The following is a 13,826-nucleotide window of genomic DNA, read 5'->3' on the forward strand; positions in this document are numbered from 1 at the left end:
TGTCTTGTAAAACAAAACTAAATAAATAAAGATGTATGGAAAAATAAATACGAGCCTAGTAAAAATTTCTTACACTTTCATATAATTATTAGAATTGTTCATGATTTTTTAACACTTTCTAAATATATGTACATGAATATTCTATCTTTATTTGCTACTATGACTATAATTTACATATTTTAATAAAATTCTAAAAAAGTAAAATACTAACATATTGAAAATGGGACGCAATATGGCCCATTTAAGCCCCATGTGCATGTGCTGCTATAAGAGATGACACTTAATAATGCTTTATACAGCTTCTCCTAAAAATGCTCTATATGAAGAATCAATTGTAAAGGAACAAGAGTATCGAACAAATGGTCAAATCAGTGGTCTTTATTGATAATTGCCATGATATATATACAATCACAATGGACGCGATGGTTCGCTAGAGGCGTCTCCACAGGAACCGTCATGGACAGTTGTTGGCCCTTTGGAACCGCCAGCACGGAGAGATGCGAGCAGGGATTATCCCTAATAACCATAAGGGTTATTATTCCTTCGCATATAAGATTTATCTGAAGTCAAACGTCACAATTTTGACCAAATTTATAGAAAAAAATACCAACATTTAAAATGTGAAATCAATAACATTAGATGTGTCATGACTTTAGCTTTCATATTGTATAAATTTAGCATTGTAGATGTTAATATTTTTTCATATAAATATGATCAAACGTTATAAAGTTTGACTTCAACAATCCTCATATGCAGAGTAAAAATGACCGGAGGGAGTATTTCCACAGCCACCGCACTAACGGTTTTAAAAGGCATCCTTTTTAGAGAATTTAATCTGCTCTAAAACAGAGTGCCTGTGAACCCAGTTGAGCTTTTCTTCACTGAACGATGAAATCCTCACCTGGGCTAGGAGTACCAAAGGGGCATTAGAGAACGGAGGGCACCTAGTTTGATCTGAAAGACTAGTTTGAAGCTGCTCATTAGTCTCTTCTCACAAAACTGTTCATGACCATTCAATGTGACATATCATCAGAGTCCAGGTCCAAGCAATCAATGTGTTTGTTTATAAACCAATACATTGCATCACCGGCCAAGATCTTCTATACACTACAAAAAGGTACTACTTGTTAGAAACAATACATAATTTGACATCAATTTAATTCCTTTAACTAGTACGTACAGGAGCAGGTTAAACAGTCAAATGGTTTTCTTCAGAAGCATGCAGCATAGATTCAGAAATGAGCAGATTGATAGCACCCAACCATGTATAATTAGCATGCAAAAGAAAACATCACGTAACGAGCTAGGACTATCTACCATACTAGTGTCGGCCGAGTAGTAGTACTGGCAGATTAAAACAGAGATACTGAATCTATCAAACACACAGGACATGGCTGAAACCACTAGCAGCAGGAGCAGAAAACAGTCTAAAGCACTAGATAAACCTGATGGAGAACGGCTAGAGCATGGACAGATTTATCTTGTACCAGAAATGAGCAGATGCAACTTACAGTCTAGAAGTCGGTGCACTGGTGTTCGTGGATGGAGTTTGTCGGAGACGATCTCGTAGAGGAAGCATCGGTCGCAGATACGATGTCGACGAGGACGTTGAGGAAGCAGCGGTCACCGAAGACGATGTTGTCGAGGACGTCGACAAAGCAGCCGTCGTCGGAGATGATGTCGTCGGGGACGGCAAAGGAGCGGTCGCGCGGACGCTGCCCAGAAAACTCGAGACCGCCCCCGTACAGGGTCAAAGGATGTGGCCGGAGTCACGGAGACACCGCTCGTCGGGCTGCCGTTGCACGACGGACGGCGCCTCAGCACTTGTGGTATGTGAGGAAGAAGATGGAGATGTGTTGTATTTTTCTCCCGATGCTCTCCGCCCTTTATACAGATTGTGAAGGAAGAAGTCCAACGAGCAACGTTTCAATGAAACGTCTTGCCGAGCGAAGCGCGGTGCACTCGTTGGAACCAGGAGAATCGGGAGGAACAGCAGGATAATGCTCACGTCCTAACAGAGGACTCGGGAAGGAGTTGCAGCTTGCCGAACGGCCAGCAACGTGCGTGCATAAAGTTTCAGTTTGTTACTAGACAGGATATGCCCAAAGCATCAGACTTGGAATTCTCTGAACCGGTGCATTATTTCCAACAGTCCCCACCAATTCCAATGTCAGGTGCCAGAGCTAGAAGAGATAGAGATCATAGCACAGTGTTGTTTATATATTAACTTTTCGACGATAGTCCCTTTTCAGGTTGAACTAATGTCTAGAACTTGAAGTTTCACTCGCTCGCAGCTAGACAATGGACGAGACCTTGAATTGCACATCAACCAAGAAACAAACAGTAAGAAACATACAGACTACTCCACAGATAAATCATCAATTTGGGGGAGCTCAGATAGCCAAGGGTTTGTCTTCAAAAATACTACTGAAGAGGTAGCGTCAGAAACTCTAGTCCACATAGATGTCATCACCGCTCAAACTCCCTAACCAGCAAACATTAAAAAAACAAGATGGAACCGAAGAACATATCAATTGATGGGATGAGAACTGGGAGGCCGCATCAGAAACTAGTCCACAAATTCATCATCACCACCACAACATCATGGACCATCAAAAATAAAAATAAGAAACAAACCAAATCGAGATTCATCAAGAATCAAAAGAGCGATGTGTAGGCGAGGGTGGCCGGATGAGCTATTGCTGTTTGGAAAAAAATGACATCAAGTTGCTGTTTGGAATTTGTAGGCGGCATTGGTGGAGATTTATATTAAAAAAATAGGAGATGGGGATTTGTCTAGGGTTTTCCTCTTCTTTGCGGGTGCAGATGGGGCAGGCGGACAAGTAGACGCACGCAACTTCCTATTTGACACCTCTAGCGGCGCATCCATAGGGTGGATCCTATATGACGCTCGCAGGCAGCAAATAGACGCAGGAGCTATATCTCACTTATAGTGAGATTTTTTTTAGCAAAGGAAGCTAGGCCTTATTGAACATCAAGAATGTTTACAGGTATTATGAGCGTATCATGCTGAATATGCCTTCCCTGAGACCCAAAAAGATTAAGGAGTTCTGTTAAAAGCTATGCAATGATTAGCAGAATTTCTGCTGCAACATCTACACCAGTGCCAATGCTCTGAATCTGGAAGTTCTGTTTAATGCTTGCTTTCATCCACCAAATGAATGTAGGAGTAAGCAACAAAATCAGAAGCAAAACCAAAACCTCTTGAAAGAAAAACATAGCCTAGGGGAAGATATGCACATTTTCTTACATTATTAAATGTGCCAGAAGACAGGTAACATGACGCAGTTTGGTAATGCGTCGTGCTGTTTAATGCTGGCCAGTGTTTCCGATTAATCTATGCTTCCCTCTACAGCATGACCAAACTATTAACAACAGGCCATACTTCCAGTTGTGAAGCAACAAACACATAACATTTTCCATTTAAGCATTGTTTTTGGGCAGGAATTAGATATAACTAAGTATTTCCTCAGTTCAGGTCTCCAAATTGCTTCCACACAACGCATCAGAAGAACAAAAGTAGTTTGATCATCATTGGACAGTTTTCAACATCAGAAAACATGAGATAAACAACAAAAACCATTGTTTGGGGCAGGAAGACGATAAAATGAAGTATTTCCTCAGTTCAGGTCTGAAAACTGCTTCCGCACCGTGCCATCTCATCAGAAGAACGAAAGTATTTGGTTTCATCATCATCGGACAGTTTTCAACATCAAAAAACACAAGATAAACAACAAAAAACCATTGATTTGGGGCAGGTGGAATTTAAATTTAAGTATTTCCTCAGTTCAGGTCTCCAAATTGCTTCCGCACCACATCATGAGATAGCACATCAGAAGAATGAAAGTAATTAGTTTGATCATCATCAGACAGTTTTCAACATCAGAAAACATCAGATAAACAACAAAAACCATTGTTTTGGGGCGGGAAGAAGATAGAATGAAGTGTTTCCTCAGTTCACATCTCCAAATTGCTTCCACACTGTGCCAGGATAAAAAAATTATCACGGTTTTTCTCTTAGAATATTTCTGAGGGCACCCTCAGAACATTTGCATAATTGTATCACAGTATTTTTCTTAGAATATTTGTGCAGACATCAGGATGCACAAACAGGAACAGAATGGCAACTAGAAAACAAATAAATAACAATATGAGGTATGTCATTGCTTCTGATCACTCTTAGGTGATAATATATATCTCATCAACACATGAATCAGACAACAATATTTTACCAAGTGATCACCACTCACCAGGATCCAAGAACAACAATCTGCGGTCCAGAAACAGGAAAGAAGAATCAAACCACAGAATCCCCATTTCAGGTCGCCAACTTTTAATACCATTGTGATTGATGGTTGAGCTGTCAGACAATGCTTTCTAGGCAAATGCATCTCAATCAAGCAAAAGAATAGTCAAGCAGAAGTGAAGAAAGAGGATAAAGGAATAATAGAAGATCAAATCAGTAGCCCTCAGGTATTATGCTTATGTTTTTCATCAACGGAGAAAACTCAGGTCTCAAAGATGTGCCATCACTGGACCCGGCTCCTCTACCGTGCCCAGCAGCACGGTACTCTGCCGTGCCTTCTTCCTACCCAGGGGTACGCGCTGGTATGGGCCAGAATATCCCCTAAAAAAGGAAGATATGGGTCAAAGTCCAACCAGCCTAGCAAACCTGATACATCATCACACACCGCTAAAAAAAACCTAATGCATCACACCCCTGCATATTAACTAATTAACTATTACTTTTCTAATTCGCAAAAAAATATATTACTTTTCTGAAAAAGTAATTAACTATTATTATTTTCCCTAAAAAATATTATTATCTAAAAAACACCAATTTTGTATCTCGGTCATATATTATGCAGAGCGAATTTTGTATTTTATATTTTCCTTTTTATAACTTATTATTGTTTTATCGGTTGGATTGGTCCTTTTATTTTTATTTTTTGTGCCTTTTGTTTCTCCTCGCAACGTTCCTTGCTTGCGCAGCGGCCTACCAAAAAATAGACCGCTACTAGTTGTTTGGGCTAAATTTATTGAATAATCCTATTTGATAACCTCATATAATTCGTAAAAAGCCCGGATAATCTACATCCATCGGATATTATCGATACCGTATCCACTACCATATCCGTCGAATATCCGGTTGACCAAAATCCATATCCGGGGGATTCATGTGGCCACAGTTACATGTCCATGGATTGCACGTAATTACAGTTCCACGTTAGTCGGGCGGGCATAAATGTGTTCACATGTTTCTCATAGGTGCTCATAAGGGCAGTGACGGGCATGCATCTGGTGTGCAACTGTAGTGTCACGTGGGCGACGAATATGCAACTCTAGTTACACAAGTAGCACGCAAAAAAGACAAAAAAAACATACTAATCAAACTGATTAAACAATAACAAATCAAAAATAGGAGAAAGAAAAATATTAAGTATTAAAAATCGCTCCGCATAGAATATGACTCAGATTTAGCAAAACCATTTTTCTAATACGAGTTCATTTTCATTTAAGAATGTTGCTCATGTGTATTGCTACCTCCGTTCCAATTTTTTTGTCTTAGATTTGTCTAAATACGGATATATCAAATCATGTTCTAGTATTAGATATATCCATATCTAGACAAATCTAAGACAAGAATTTTGGGACAGAGGGAGTAAAAGTTAACATTTTATACAATAATAAGTAGGTAATTACTCTCGTTAATCTGTGCATAGATGAACGGCTGGGCTGGTTAGTTCTAATTTATGATCCATAGGCCCAATACCAATGGGTACGCTGGGTAAGAAGGCACGGCAGAGTACCGTGCCGCTGGGCACGGTAGAGGATCCTCACTGGACTCACAGAACTGAACTGAATAGAAAAGGACAAATTAACATCAGGCAATTTTGGAGAACATTATTCACTGGGGACGCAACTCAAGATCACCATAAAGTCTAGTCCTTCTGACAAATTCAAGCCCCGGAGAAATAAAACAGAGGGATAAACTAATCAAGGAGCTGAGTCATAGATTCAGAACAAAAAGCAAGTGCTCTTCGACATGTTGGTACATACAGAGAAGAGCATTAATTGTGGAAACCACCAATGAGTATGGAAGAATACACATGAATTAACATTCAAAAGCTAAATCTGTCCTTAGAATTACGGAATGACAGCACGGACGCATAGCAACAAATCAGTCCCGAAAGATGGTATGATTAAGATGGTTTTCATCATGAACAGGACTGCATAATGAAGACAAAAATGGACTGCATAATGAAGACAAAAATTTAAAATTCTAGAGGAAATCTGGTAGGTGGACACCAGAATTGCCGATTTTTACAGCATGGCACACAAAGCGCACCAATCAGTCCCAAAAGATGGTTTGTTTTGTTTGTTATTTTTCACCATTGTCCAACCAAATTCTCAAACAGAATAAACAACAGTATCAAGGACAAAAAGAAAGACGGAAGAGATATCAAAGGATTATAGAAGTATCTACAAAAATTATGACAATCAAATAATGTTTAATTTGTCCTCAGAATTGCAGAATGACAGCATGGACACATAGCGACCAATCAGTCCCAAAAGATGGTATGATTAACAGGTTTTTCGTCACAGGACAAACATAAACACAAACACAAAACATCCAGGTCTACAAAGGTCAGAATTGCAGATTTAACAGCATGGCACACAGAGCGCACCAATCAGTCTCAAGAAGGTAAATATAATCAATATCAAGGAAAAACATAGTGAAAAAGCTTAAAGACCCAAAGGAGAAGGCACACAATAACCAAAGAGGATGAGAAAAGAGACTAAACAATGAGCTCATGTATGCCCCAAGACATCCAAGGAAGGATCTGATAGCATTAGCTCTCAAAAATGGCTGGGCAAAAGCTCTTAAAACGTAACTGCGAATGTTTTGAGAAAAAGGCCTTAATTTTAATCATCCCTACTAAAGCAAGTATTGCATCAGACATAAATTTTCCAGCACTGCATCCAAGGAAGGATCAAACAGCACAAGCTCTTAGGCGGCAACTGCAAATGTTTTGAGAAACAAACCTTGCTTTCAACATCATTTGCAATGCAGGGCCATATTGAACATATTATGTTTAGATTGCTGAAGGTCATTGAGAAACATAATATTGACCAGGAGAAATAACAAGGCTCAGACATCCAAGGAAGGAATCAGCAGCATCAGCTCTCAAGCCTGGCAAGGCAAAAGCTCTTAGGCTGCAACTGCGAATGTTTTGAGAAACAAGCCTTAAATTTATCATGATTGCCCTAAATTTCCTAGTAGCAAAACTTCTACAAATATATCAGACAATAATGAAGTACCAAGTTCCTATCAATGAATGAAAACTAATTCTTGGCCCAATTAAAGATACCATCCTTTTAGAGAAGTTGCTCTAAAACAGAGTATACGCCTGTGCCTGTGAGCCCAGTTGGGCTTTCCCTGGCTGAAGGCTGAAATTCACTTGGGCTAGGAGTACCGAGGGCATTGGAGAACTGAAGGCACCTAGACTGATCACCCCCTCAAAGAAAAACCTAGACTGACCGAAAGACTAGGTCAAAGGTGCTCATCAGTCTCCTCTCACAATTCAATGTGTTTGTACAGCAAATAATGCATAGCATCACCGGCCAAAATCTTCTAGAAAAAGAACAGTGCACCGAGATAAACCACATACATACTAATCATCAACATATGCAGCACCCCTCCAAGGAAGTAAGACAGAGATAACTGTATTTTTTAAGTGATTTCATCATCCACATACATAATAATCAGTTTGAGTTGAAAAATAATTATAAAGTACAATTTGCAGAACCTATCAGATCTTCCCATATCGATAACTGAAATGGTAACCAAGAATTAGATCCAAAAGGCAGAAAAAAATAACAGAGTACCGCTTGTGAATATATGCATCACAAGCATCATGTCGGACGACGAAGCCAATCCCATGGGATCATCCAGCTGATCCTTAGAACTCCACTAATGCAAGAATAATTGTAATTTCTGAGTTCATTTATGTTCTACTGTTCTCCCTAGAGCCAGTGATGCTATCAAAACCATTCTCGTATTTCTTCAACCGAATCTGAAGCACAAATACTGATATTGTCCCACAGCATGTCTGACATGGGGAAGGTCAATCCAAGGCAAGCTCCAACCATTGCATGGGGCGGCAAGAGGTGACTGAGTTAGCATCGTTTCGGGGCAGCACGCCTACCACTTGAATCTTGTTCAGACTTCGTGCACATATGAAGACTTCTCAAGTGGAGTTAATCATTAAAAAAGTACAAAAGATGATTTCAAGCGCCTCAGAGATCTTGGTGGTTGTGATCATCAAATGGGGTCGTTGCCCCATCAAGAGTAGCCAGGGAGAACAGTAGAACACAAACAAACACAACTAAAACAAATAAGGCTGGTCATAGTGGGGAGTAACTTAGACTAGTAACATACATATGTCACTAGTCACTAGTAACATACATATGTTACTAGTCTATGTTACTACCTTCATAGTGGGTAGTGTCATAGGTGTGGTAACATAGTTGCCTTCATTTATTACTTTGTAGACTCATTATGCATTGGAAACCGCTATGTGATGGTAACATATTATGTTACTCTATTTGCTTCTCTCCTCATTAACTACTTGCCACATCATCATTTTTGCTTATGTGGCATCTATGTTACTACCTATGTTACTCCCACTATGACCAGCCTAAGAAAAGATTGGACGACAAGTCAGAAGAAACAGAATCTCACAATGTATACAGAATACAGTTTCTATAACCAAAAGGCACACAATGCTGGAGTAATCCTGTCAGACTTAAAGTATTTTCAGCACCCTTCCCGGGAAGGAAGACAGGGATACCTCTATTTTTACTTGTAATCTCATCATCCACATCCATATTAATTAGTTCGAAAAAAACAATAAAAATCAAATGCTCATACAATCTATCATGGCCAGCTAATTTAGAGGACGACATGTGAATTTATGTGGCGTTTCCAGGATAAGCTGGCACAGAGGATGCCACCAATCAGGATATACCACACATCAGAGAATCATGTGTAGCGTCCGAGACTAATCGCCATGAGGAACACAAATCATCCTCAGGAATTGGTAATGAACGCACACCAAAAAAGGTTGTTTTGGGAGGGAAGATATAATGAGTATTTCCTCAGTTCAGGTCTCCAAATTGATTCCGCACCGCAACACAAACTAGCGCATCAGAAGAATGAAAGTATTTAGAATAAATCATCGGACAGTTTTCAACATCAAAAAACATGAGATAAACAACAAAACCAATTGTTTCAGTGCGGGAACAAGAACAAAAGTATTTAGTTTGATCAGCTTCGACATCATGTACAGTCATCAGGAGCCCAAAACAAGGACAAAATAACCAAAAATAAACACAAACGAACAATATCAGCTACATCGTTGCTTCTGAGCCATCTAGGTGATAATATATATCTCATCAACACATGAACCAACAAAGGTGATCACAAGGATGCATGAACCAACAATCTGCGATGAACAAACAGACTACGAAAGAAAAATTAAACTGCGGTATCCTCAGCTCTTACATACTCGAGATTTGCAGTAGTTAAGTACCTGATTGATTGTTAAACTGTAAGAAGCAAATGCACCTCCATCAAGCAAAAAAATAATCAATCGAGAGTGAAAAAAGAGGATCAAGGAATAACAGAAGGTTGAATCAGTAGCCCTCAGGGATTATGCTTATGATTTTCATCAAGGAAGAAAACTCAGGTCTCAAAGATGTGCCATCACTGGACTCAAGACCTTAACTGAAAAGGGCAAACTAAAAATCATAAAACATACAATGATAAGCAGGAGCAATTTTGGAGAATGTTATTCGCTGCACCTCACAATTATAAATAGGGGAAGCGACTCAAGATCCCAATAAAGTCGGCCCTGGGAAAAATCGAGACCCATAAATATATAAAACAGAAGGATCAACTAGTCAAAGGGCACTTCAACATAATGTGTCCTCAGAATTGCAGAATGACAGCATGGCCGCCTAGCAACCAATCAGTCCCGAAAGATGGTATGATTTAACAGGTTTTTCATCACAGGACAACCATAAACACACAAAACAAGGTCCACATAGGTCGAACCTACATTATTTTAGGGTTGGACGTCAGAACTGCATGTTTGAAAACATGAAACAAAAGACAACATAGCACAAGAGCGCACCAATCAGACTCAATAATAATAATGACGGAAATGTTGATGTGGCAAGCTGCATTTATATTCATAAACAAAAATGCTAAAAATCTGACATCAGATTCTTTTAGGCATGACAAATCAACCATGTTGCGAAATTTAGTTGGCAAGCACTTTTTCTGTCAAAATCTGACATTTGATGCATTTAGGTCCTATCCAAGATAAAATGAATAAGTTCAGGCGCTTAGTTGTTAACCTTCAACTAAACTCCAGGCATCTTATCTTGGGATTGAAACCGATACTATCTGTGCTGCTTTCAGATTAAGCTTTTCTTTGCCTTTTTATTTTCTCCACACACCATGTTGTTTTGCTGTCAAAGCAAAGCTGTAAAAAGACAGCAGCATTCTCGTATTTCTTCAAACTGCATCTGAAGCAGAAACAGTAACATATTTTCCAACCGTTGAGTGAGCCAGCACAGGACAACTGAGAGGGCATCGTTTAGCGGCAGGGCAGCACACAGCAACTGAAGACTTTACATGTGGGAACTGTACAGAGAACCATCAAAAAAATAAGAAATGATTTCCAGGGCCTCAGAGATCTTGGTGGTTGTGATCGTCAAATGAGGTCGTTGCCCCATCAAGAGTAGCAAATATTTTGAAAACATCACTGGCTCCAAGGAGAACGCGAACAAACATAGCTAAAACAAATAAGAAATAAACGACTGAAGCCACCTAAAGGCAGATTGTAAGACGAGTCAGAAGTAGCTGGTTAAAGATCTCATGTTTATTACAAATCAATGGGAATCCGAATGATTTTCCTCTTCATCCTCACCATCCAAGCCAAATCAAAAGAAAGACAGTTTTCAAACATCAAAACAAACAGAATCTCACAATGAATACAAATTACAGTTTTATAAACTATCATACGACACAAGATGGTGGAAGTAACTGTGTCAGATTGAAAGTATTCTCAGCACCCTTCCGAGGAAGTAAGACAGGGATAACTGTATTTTTACTTGTGATCTCATCATCCACATCGATATTAACCAGTTCGAAAAAACAATAATAATCAAGTGCTCAAACAATCTTCAGGGTCGGCACATTTAGACCCAGAAAGACAAAGAAAAAAAGAAAAAAGGGCACGGCATGTGAATGTATGTGGCGTTTCCAGGATAAGCTGGCACAGAGGACGCCACCAATCAGGATATACCACACATCAGAGAATCGCATGTAGCGTCCGAGACTAATCGCCATGAGGAACACAAATAATCCTCAGGAATTGGTAATGAACGCGCATCAATCAAAAGAAAGAGCTAGAAAAAAAGATGGATTCAATGGGATGAGATCTGGGAGCTCAGACAGCCAAGGGGTTGTCTGCAGATGCCGCTGAAGAGGCGGCATCAGAAACTCTAGTCCACAAATTTGTCATCACCGCTACGACCTCTCATCGACCAACCATCGAAAAGAAGAACATGAAACGAAACCGAATCGAAAACCAGAGCGATGCGCAGGGGAGGAGGGCGGAGCCGCGAGGGGAGGAGGGAGCTATCGGGGTCTGGAGTCTGGATGCGGCGTTGGTGGGCATTTATATTGAGGTCTGGGCTATGGTGTCTAGGGTTCGGCTGCAAATGAGGCGAGCCGACGCATCGGCCTGCTGGGCTGCCACACAAAGGGCTAACGCGGGTTTTGGTGGGCCGGCCGAACGGTAGACCCGTTTCTCTCCCTCTGCTCAAGCCAACTTCTTAAGGGCGGCAGCAACAGCTGTCCAATCGGGTCTTCCCCACTCGGGCTAGCCACGAAGTTTTCCCTCTCGCTAGGGTTTCCTGTTCCTCTCGCCGCCTCTGGCGACGTTGAGAAAAACTCCTTCCCTTGTCGCCGTTCGTCGGGTCTTCCCCATTCGGGCTGATTCAGGGGCAGCCTGGTGCTGCCGCCCGGCCTTGGTGGGGGTCTGAGGGACGCGACGTTAGGGTTTTTCTGCTACTAGGGTTCTACAGCGGGGGCAACAAGATCGATCTGTGAGGTCTCACCAATGGCGCAGAGATCGGGTTCGGCTGCGGATGGAAGCAAGGGTGGCAACCTTGATAGGCTGATGCAGGAGCTCGCCCTGAAGGAGGATGACCTTGATGATGTAGTCTTTGAGGAAGACGACGCACCTCTGGAAGAAAACCTCCGGTGGATGATCTTGGCCCGTGTCCATATGGACAAGTCTTTCAGTACATATTGGTTCTTTCGTAACATGAAGTCAGCCTGGGATCTAGCAAGGGGAGTCAAGATCAAAACCCTAAAAGACAATCTGTTTATCATGCAATTCAATTGTCTAGGGGACTGGGAGAGGGTAACCCAGGGAGGACCGTGGCACTTTCGGGGGAATCCGGTGATCATTGTCTCGTATGATGGCTACTCCAAGCCCACATCCATAGAGCTCTTTAAATTTGAGATATGGGCAAGAATCATTGATCTCCCAATTGCATACCATGGAAAAGTGAAGGCGCTGACTGCTAAGATCGGGGAGTTTGTTGACTCAGAACCATCTTCCTTCGACTTTGAAGGGAATTTTTACAGGGTGAGAATCCGTCTCGATGTTCGCAACCAACTAAAGAAGGCAACCTCCATAGTTCGTGGGGGACAGAGGGAGATCTTTGCGGTGAAATACGAAAGGCTCCCGGACTGGTGTCAGGTATGCGGCATGATGGGACATGAGTTTAAAGAACACGGAGACGGTGTGCATCCCCCCTCGGCCTTAGTATTCAAGAACCTAAGGGCGCCGGCAACGACTGCATGGGGAACGAGACGCCGTAACAATGGCAAGAAACAGTCAAACCAAGGTGGAGGAGGAGAAAGCTCGGATCTGGAAAAGGATAGGAGTGCAATGGAGGGGGAGGATTTGGACATGGAGAAATCTGACCAGAATCGGAAGCGCTCCTCTGATGAAGCTGCGGCTGCTGCCATGACAATGGCATCCAAGGGAAGCCTGGAGCTTGTGCCATTAGCAAACCAGAAAGGAGGAGCGGGTGTGGCCCCAATGAGCCCGCCACCAAAGCAAGATCCCAAGCGATCTAGAGTGATGCGGCAGTCAGAGAAGGGGGCAAACACAGGGTTGAGGAAGAACCAGGTGGCACCCAAAAACCAAGATGCAACATCGGCGGCCTCCTTGTCGGAGGACCGCCGAGCACAATGAATCTGTTAAGCTGGAACTGCCGGGGATTAGGCAACGCCCTGACAGTTCAAGAATTGCGCGAACTCACGTTAAACTTTGCCCCTAGAGTACTTTGTATTTTGGAAACACAAATTAGCCAAGAGAGAGCTGAAAGTTTAGCAAGTACTCTAGGATATGATTGTTCTTTTGCTGTTGGATCCACCGGTCGGAGCGGTGGCTTAGTTTTGTACTGGAACAATGAAATAAATTGTGAAATTTTGGGTTACTCGCAGTATCACATATATGTCAAGGTGACGGGTCTGGGAGGGACCCCGTGGAGGCTCTCGTGTTTCTATGGAGAAGCCCAGACACACCTAAGACACAGAACTTGGGACACAATGAAGAACCTGGCGTCGCTACAATATATGTCGTGGGCATGTTTAGGCGACTTCAACGAGGTCCTTCGATATAATGAGCATGATGGTGTTGGTCAGAGAAGCT

At 41.6% G+C, this 13,826-nt stretch overlaps 15 non-coding genes and 4 pseudogenes across 15 annotated transcripts; all 19 read right to left on the bottom strand.

Moving 5' to 3' along the window:
* Window positions 1-2,385: 2,385 nt before the first annotated feature.
* Window positions 2,386-2,482, bottom strand: LOC123132833 (small nucleolar RNA Z157/R69/R10). Its single transcript, XR_006465063.1, has one exon. It is a non-coding gene; the product is annotated as a small nucleolar RNA Z157/R69/R10 (small nucleolar RNA).
* A 795-nt stretch (window positions 2,483-3,277) lies between these two features.
* Window positions 3,278-3,424, bottom strand: LOC123132873 (small nucleolar RNA snoR137). Its single transcript, XR_006465099.1, has one exon. It is a non-coding gene; the product is annotated as a small nucleolar RNA snoR137 (small nucleolar RNA).
* Window positions 3,425-3,484: 60 nt separating this feature from the next.
* On the bottom strand, window positions 3,485-3,563 carry LOC123132764 (small nucleolar RNA Z159/U59). Its single transcript, XR_006465029.1, has one exon. It is a non-coding gene; the product is annotated as a small nucleolar RNA Z159/U59 (small nucleolar RNA).
* A 72-nt stretch (window positions 3,564-3,635) lies between these two features.
* On the bottom strand, window positions 3,636-3,724 carry LOC123132765 (uncharacterized; annotated as a pseudogene).
* Window positions 3,725-3,798: 74 nt separating this feature from the next.
* Window positions 3,799-3,894, bottom strand: LOC123132763 (uncharacterized; annotated as a pseudogene).
* A 592-nt stretch (window positions 3,895-4,486) lies between these two features.
* Window positions 4,487-4,558, bottom strand: LOC123132775 (small nucleolar RNA R66). The gene has a single exon (XR_006465037.1). It is a non-coding gene; the product is annotated as a small nucleolar RNA R66 (small nucleolar RNA).
* A 1,599-nt stretch (window positions 4,559-6,157) lies between these two features.
* On the bottom strand, window positions 6,158-6,248 carry LOC123132726 (small nucleolar RNA SNORD96 family). The gene has a single exon (XR_006464998.1). It is a non-coding gene; the product is annotated as a small nucleolar RNA SNORD96 family (small nucleolar RNA).
* Window positions 6,249-6,324: 76 nt separating this feature from the next.
* Window positions 6,325-6,422, bottom strand: LOC123132727 (uncharacterized; annotated as a pseudogene).
* A 117-nt stretch (window positions 6,423-6,539) lies between these two features.
* On the bottom strand, window positions 6,540-6,631 carry LOC123132723 (small nucleolar RNA SNORD96 family). The gene has a single exon (XR_006464995.1). It is a non-coding gene; the product is annotated as a small nucleolar RNA SNORD96 family (small nucleolar RNA).
* A 539-nt stretch (window positions 6,632-7,170) lies between these two features.
* Window positions 7,171-7,291, bottom strand: LOC123132701 (small nucleolar RNA SNORD14). The gene has a single exon (XR_006464983.1). It is a non-coding gene; the product is annotated as a small nucleolar RNA SNORD14 (small nucleolar RNA).
* Window positions 7,292-8,993: 1,702 nt separating this feature from the next.
* On the bottom strand, window positions 8,994-9,127 carry LOC123132854 (small nucleolar RNA snoR80). The gene has a single exon (XR_006465081.1). It is a non-coding gene; the product is annotated as a small nucleolar RNA snoR80 (small nucleolar RNA).
* Window positions 9,128-9,177: 50 nt separating this feature from the next.
* On the bottom strand, window positions 9,178-9,271 carry LOC123132766 (uncharacterized; annotated as a pseudogene).
* A 455-nt stretch (window positions 9,272-9,726) lies between these two features.
* Window positions 9,727-9,798, bottom strand: LOC123132774 (small nucleolar RNA R66). Its single transcript, XR_006465036.1, has one exon. It is a non-coding gene; the product is annotated as a small nucleolar RNA R66 (small nucleolar RNA).
* Window positions 9,799-10,010: 212 nt separating this feature from the next.
* Window positions 10,011-10,103, bottom strand: LOC123132721 (small nucleolar RNA SNORD96 family). The gene has a single exon (XR_006464993.1). It is a non-coding gene; the product is annotated as a small nucleolar RNA SNORD96 family (small nucleolar RNA).
* Window positions 10,104-10,776: 673 nt separating this feature from the next.
* On the bottom strand, window positions 10,777-10,862 carry LOC123132731 (small nucleolar RNA SNORD24). The gene has a single exon (XR_006465001.1). It is a non-coding gene; the product is annotated as a small nucleolar RNA SNORD24 (small nucleolar RNA).
* A 77-nt stretch (window positions 10,863-10,939) lies between these two features.
* LOC123132781 (small nucleolar RNA R12) lies at window positions 10,940-11,021 on the bottom strand. Its single transcript, XR_006465044.1, has one exon. It is a non-coding gene; the product is annotated as a small nucleolar RNA R12 (small nucleolar RNA).
* Window positions 11,022-11,135: 114 nt separating this feature from the next.
* On the bottom strand, window positions 11,136-11,228 carry LOC123132786 (small nucleolar RNA R38). Its single transcript, XR_006465048.1, has one exon. It is a non-coding gene; the product is annotated as a small nucleolar RNA R38 (small nucleolar RNA).
* Window positions 11,229-11,339: 111 nt separating this feature from the next.
* On the bottom strand, window positions 11,340-11,473 carry LOC123132853 (small nucleolar RNA snoR80). The gene has a single exon (XR_006465080.1). It is a non-coding gene; the product is annotated as a small nucleolar RNA snoR80 (small nucleolar RNA).
* A 62-nt stretch (window positions 11,474-11,535) lies between these two features.
* Window positions 11,536-11,630, bottom strand: LOC123132831 (small nucleolar RNA Z157/R69/R10). The gene has a single exon (XR_006465062.1). It is a non-coding gene; the product is annotated as a small nucleolar RNA Z157/R69/R10 (small nucleolar RNA).
* Window positions 11,631-13,826: the final 2,196 nt, after the last annotated feature.

This window comes from Triticum aestivum, chromosome 6A (assembly GCF_018294505.1).
Source record: "Triticum aestivum cultivar Chinese Spring chromosome 6A, IWGSC CS RefSeq v2.1, whole genome shotgun sequence".
Taxonomy (NCBI): Eukaryota; Viridiplantae; Streptophyta; class Magnoliopsida; order Poales; family Poaceae; genus Triticum; species Triticum aestivum.